We start from the raw sequence: 6,000 nt of genomic DNA, 5'->3' as shown, positions 1-6,000 counted from the left end.
GGATGGGTGATGGGTGGATAGATGATGGATAATGGATGGGTGGATGCTGGATGATAGATGGAAGGGGGGGTAGATGGATAATAGATGGATGGTGAGGGGTGGATGGATCACGATGGGTGGATGGGTGCCTGGATGCGTAGATGGATGGATGGTTGGATGGGTGGATGGGTGGATGGATGGATGTTGAATGAATGGATGGGTGGATGGATGGGTGATGAGAAGTAGATTGCATGTACTGAATGTGTCCTGTCTTAGTCATTCTCAAAGAGCAGACGATCTGTGGTGTGAGAAGCCTTTGAGATTCAGACTGCCCACCCATGGGCAGCACCCAGGCCACCTAGGATGGGAGGCAAATCCAACTGGGGTCTGCAGCCCCTTGAAGCTTGAGGGCCACAGGCTCTGACACGCTAGGGGCCCCAAACCTTGGGAAGTAGCTTGGGAAGGCCCAGAGCCAAGGTTACCCCAGGCACCCCTCGTCTGAGAGGCTGAGATGTGCAGCCCAGGAAACCTGACCTCCCAGGGGACTGAGGGACCAAAGGAGCCCAAGGGGATCAGGTCACCATGCTGAGCAAGGCAGCAGGTCGGGTGGCCCAAGTTTCCGTGTTTACACGTCCAAGTGGGGCAGGTCTCACCATAGAGAGGGGCCCACGGCCAAGTGCCGACCCAGTGACCTGGGAGCAACATGGCCAGGGTGGGGACAGGGGCTTCCAGGCAGGAGAGGTACAAGGTGTCCATCACGGGGCTGTCTGAGCATCTTGATCCTGGGATCCCCCGACACTGATTTCAGAACCTGGGCTGACCTGCCCAGCTTGACCCCCACAGCACCAGACACTGCTGCTGAATGAGCCCAAATAAAGCCCAGGGCTACCACCCACAGTGCTAGCCACAGGGTATAAGCAGATGGACCACATACCCAGGCACAGGGGTTTCCACACCCCTGCCTTGGGCCGGAAGAGGAGACTGCCACTCTAACTGGAACATTGTCAGCTAGCCCCACAGAAATCATTCCCAGAAAGAAAGTCCTCTTTCTGCCATCCTTGCCCCTCACATCCACCCCCACGGCTCGTTGTCTAGACGTTTACCATCCATCCACACCAAGACCCGGCAAAAGCAAGAGGGCGGGTCTGGTTGGGGCTACGGAGATAGGCTCAGACTGCGAGCACCTGCGGGAGTCCATCCAGCGAGGTAGGCATCTGGACAAACCCAGGCTCCCCCAGCGGGGTAGGATGACAAGAAGGGATGGCCACAGGGATGGAGGGCAACGGGGCCACTGCCTGCTGCTCAACTGCCCCTCCCATGTGCTCCTGTGCAGCCTCCCCCAGCCCCTTGCTTTGGCTTCTATCCATTCCCATCAGATGGTCCCAGCCAGCCTTAGAGACAGCTCACCATCTCTGGAGGCAGTCCTGGCATCTTCCCCAGCAGAATCCTGCCACATGTGCCTCCCATGTGCCTGGTCCCTTGCCTTTCTTTTTTCCCCTCTCTTTGTCTAAACTCCTTGAGGGTTTAACCTACCTTAGCACACAATTCAAGGGAGACACAAAAGTTAAGCCAAATAGCCCTGAGGATGGAGGGCAGACAATAGCCATTCCAACACTTTCGAGAAGAAAATACTAATGAGAATCAATATTCACTAAATGTCAGCTCGTCTATAAGGAAGTTCCAGACATTTATCCATGCTTCTATTATCCTTCCATCCACCATTCATCCTCCCTCCATTCCTCCCGCCAGCCAGCCAGCCAGCCATTCACCCACCATCCATCCTCCTCTATTATCCCCTCCCCTATCCATCCGTCGGCCCTCCCGCCCTCCCTCCATCATCTCTCCATCCTTCCGCCCGCTCACCATCCATCCATGCATCCATCCATATACCCCTTCATCACACATCCATCCGCCATCCATCTATCCATCATTCCATGTTGATTTAGGAAAGTTAGAGGCACTGTATGCCATCCCGGATGCGGAAGCAAAGCGGGAACTAACACAGAAGTGTCTCCTGGGAGAACCAAGGGCCACGCTCCCCTGCTTCTGTCCAAGAAGGTGTGCTGGGTTGGCGGGAGCCATCAAACAAGCACACAGGGACCTCCTGGTGGGCGTTAAAAAGTGGGGAAGTGACACCAAAAGAAATACAACTCCCCGTCGGTTGTCCTGGGGACCCCGTGTGTATGGGGCCCGGCTCTGTCTCCCCCAAGTGGCTGACAAGACCCGTTGTTCGTACAGTGAGGACCCTTCAGCCAGGAAGCATCCTTCAAAGTCAGTGGGGGGGGGGGGGGGGCGGGGAGAGGGCGGGTTATTGGTGAGACCCTCCCTGCCGCCACCTGGGTCTTGAGTGCGAACCCTCCCCGGCACACGCCCAGCACCGGCCACCCCGCCCTTCGCCCCCAGCTTTGCCCCAGTGCCCGCTCGCTGCATCTGTCCCTCGAGCTCCCGATGGCGAGTGACCGCGGGCTGCAGCAGGAATCGGGACTTTCCCGCAGCAGGGCACGCGTGACAGCCACCCCATGCACAGGCTCCGAGCCAGCACATCGCACCGCACTCCTCACGGAGTCGGGACACGGCCAGTGGCCCGTGGGCTCATCCGGTCCCGGCCGCGTATAGAGTGGGTGACGGGAGCAGTGGTCACCGGTGCTGTGCAATGAGTTCCCGTGACCCGAGACACTTCACCTCCGCACCAGGCCTGTGCGGAAGGCGCCCTCCCGATTCTCTTTCCAAACGGGAGGAAACCCAGCCTTCGCGAGGATTTTCCTGGGGTGTCACTTAGCCGCTGCCGCCCAGCGCTGTGACTACCCCCTCAGGCCTGCGTGGCCTGGCCAGCCGGGGCCCAGTCCGTGGCTGCCCAGCCTGCCCCAATCTGCAGGCTGGCTCTGGGGCTGTTCTGGGTTCTTCCTCCTCCGAGGGCAGAGGCCAGCCAGGAGTGTTCTCCTTGCGGTGACAGAAGAGGTCGAGTCCCACCTGACGCACCATCGGCCCAGCACCACAGGGGCAGTGCAGCCCCCGACCCTGGGAGAGGCGGGCAGGGGGCGCTGTCTGCGGAACCATCGGCCAAACTCTCCCGGTGAGTCTGTGACAGGGTGAGAATGGAAACCAGCCCCTGGGGCCACAGAGGGAAGGAGGGTGGGCGATGTCGGCGGAGTTAGCCCGAGCTGGCCGCCTCGGACCCAGCATGTGCACCGTCCAGAGCCCTTCAGCACACGGTTCCGGGCACCCCGAAAGGAGCCCGTTTGTGGAGGCCCGCCCAGAGCACACGGGAGCCTTCCTGTGCCTCTCGGGGAGGGTGGGTGGGCACCGCTGTGGGAGCCAGGACTGGGCCCAGGAAGGCCAGGTGCCCTACGGGGGTGGCAGGGTGAGAGCCACAGGAGCGCGGGGCCCCGGGCACACTTCTCCGCCCACGCGGGTGGGGGTCACCCGTGACGCCCGTGGCGGGGCCTTGGGAGGGCCCGGCTGGCAAGGCCTTTTCCAAGACTGGCCAGCACGGACATCGGCCCCTGAGGCTTGTGTCCCCGCTAGTCCCTGCCTCCCCCGGGTATCAACGGGTCATACGTTTGCTACAGAACCCAAGAAATGGATGGAGGGAAAACATATGGATATTCCAGGAGGTCATAACCCGGCTGGCGCATTTCAATGTCTTTTTTTTTTTTTTTAATTTTTTTTTTCAACGTTTTTTATTTATTTTTGGGACAGAGAGAGACAGAGCATGAACGGGGGAGGGGCAGAGAGAGAGGGAGACACAGAATCGGAAACAGGCTCCAGGCTCCAAGCCATCAGCCCAGAGCCCGACGCGGGGCTCGAACTCGCGGACCGCGAGATCGTGACCTGGCTGAAGTCGGACGCTTAACCGACTGCGCCACCCAGGCGCCCCTTCAATGTCTTAAAGAGTATGTTTTCTCATTCATTTCATTTTTTTATCTCAGCCTTTTTTTTGGAGCACTTTTAGGATTACAAAAAAATTCTGGAGAATACAACAGTCCCCCCATATACCCCGCCTCCCCTGACGCCCAGCTTCCCTGGTTTTGAACATCCTGTGTTGATGTGCTACATTTATTACAACTGAGGAGCCACTACGGGTATGTTACTAACTTGGATCTGTCATATGTAATGTTCACTCCTTTGTGAGCCTGGCCCAGGGTCCGAGGGTCCGTGGGAAGAGAGCAGCTCCTGGCTCCTGGGCTCAGAGGAGCCGCGAAGGTGGGGGTGGGGGGCGGCCGGGGGGAGTGGAACCAAAACCCAGGCAGCATTTAAAAAGCGAAGGAGCAGAGGGACATCGGATCCCACAGCCTCCGAGCCCCCTGGGGGAGCCCGAGAACACCCCAGAGTGGCCGCCAAGTCCCTTCCCTCCCGCCCCCCTGCAGGAATGAGGGGGGCTCCCTGCTCTCACAAGAGGACGGTGCCTTTCACACAAAGGTGGTGCCCTGCTTTCCCCGGAGCCTGGATCCCAAGTGGGATCTTGTCGCCCTCCATCATCGAGCCCGGGAGGCTCGACCTCCAGCTGGCTGTTTGAGAATAACGGTTCACGGGTTGGGGGCAGGGTTTACGCCACGAATCTTGGAGCCTGAAAAATAAAAGTCAGTTATTCTTCCAGCAAAAATGGGTTTATTTGGAAACCCGTGCTCACGTGGTCAGTTAATCTTCGACAAAGCGGGAGAGAGCATACGATGAGGAAAAGACATTCTCTGCGAGAAAGGTGCTGGGAAAACTGGACAGCGACGCGCAGAAGAATAAATAAACTCCAAACAGATTAAACACCTAAATGTGAGCCTGGAAACCATGAAAATCCTAGAGGAGAAAACAGGAAGTAATCTCTCTGACCTCGGCAGCACAACTTCTTACACGTGACACGTCTCCAGAGGACGCGGGAAACAAAAGCAAACGTGAACGACTGAGACCTCATCAAGATAAAAAGCTTCTGCACAGCAAAGGAAACAATCAACAAAACCAAAAGGCAGCCTACGGAACCGGAGAAGACATTTGCAGATGCCGTATCTGATAAAGGGTTAGTATCCAAAATCTATAAAGAACTTCTCAAACTCAACACCCCCAAAACCAAATAATCCAGTTAGAATATGGGCAGAAACATGGCCTGGGTGGCTCAGTTGGTTAAGCATCCGACTTCGGCTCAGGTCATGATCTCGAAGTTGGTGGGTTTGAGCCCCGCGTCGGGCTCTGTGCTGAAGGCTTGGGGCCCGGAGCTGCTTCGGATTCTGTGTCTCCCTCTCTCTCTGCCCCTCCTCTGCTCACTCTGTCTCTCTGTGTCTCAAAAATAAATAAATGTAAAAAAAAAAAAGGACGAAATGGGCAGAAGACATGAACAGACATTTCCCCAAAGAAGACATCCAGATGGCTAACAGACACGAAAAGATGCTCAACATCCCTCATCATCAGGGAAACACAAATCAAAACCACAATGAGATACCAGCTCACCCCTGTCAGAATGGCTAACACTACTAACACGGGAAACAACAGATGTTGGCGAGGATGTGGAGAAAGGGGAGCCCTCCTGCGCTGCTGGTGGGAATGCAAACTGGTGCAGCCGCTCTGGAGAACAGCGTGGAGGTTCCTCAAAAAGTTAAAAATAGAACTACCCCACGACCCAGCAATTGCACTACTAGGAATTTATCCAAAGGACATAAAAATGCTGCTTCAAAGGGGTACGTGGACCCCAATGTTTATAGCAGCACCATCGACAGTAGCCAAAGTATGGAAAGAGCCCAATGTCCATCGACGGATGAATGGATCGAGAAGATGTGCTTCATCCGTACAACGGTATTACTCGGCAATCAAAAGGAATGAAATCTTGCCATTTGCAACGACGTGGACGGAGCTGGAGGGTATTATGCTGAGCGAGGTAAGTCAGAGAAAGACAAATATCATATGATTTCACTCATATGTGGAACTTAAGAAACAAACAAATAACAAAGGGAAAAGAGACAAGCCAAAAACAGACCTTCAACTGCAGAGAAGGCTGGTCACCAGGGGGGAGGTGGGGGTGGAAATAGGTGACGGGAT

The sequence above is a fragment of the Panthera pardus genome, unplaced genomic scaffold, assembly GCF_024362965.1.
Source record: "Panthera pardus isolate Hobbes unplaced genomic scaffold, ASM2436296v1 HiC_scaffold_2, whole genome shotgun sequence".
Taxonomy (NCBI): Eukaryota; Metazoa; Chordata; class Mammalia; order Carnivora; family Felidae; genus Panthera; species Panthera pardus.
The sequence above is the reverse complement of the archived record's forward strand: the minus strand, read 5'-3'. Positions refer to the sequence as shown.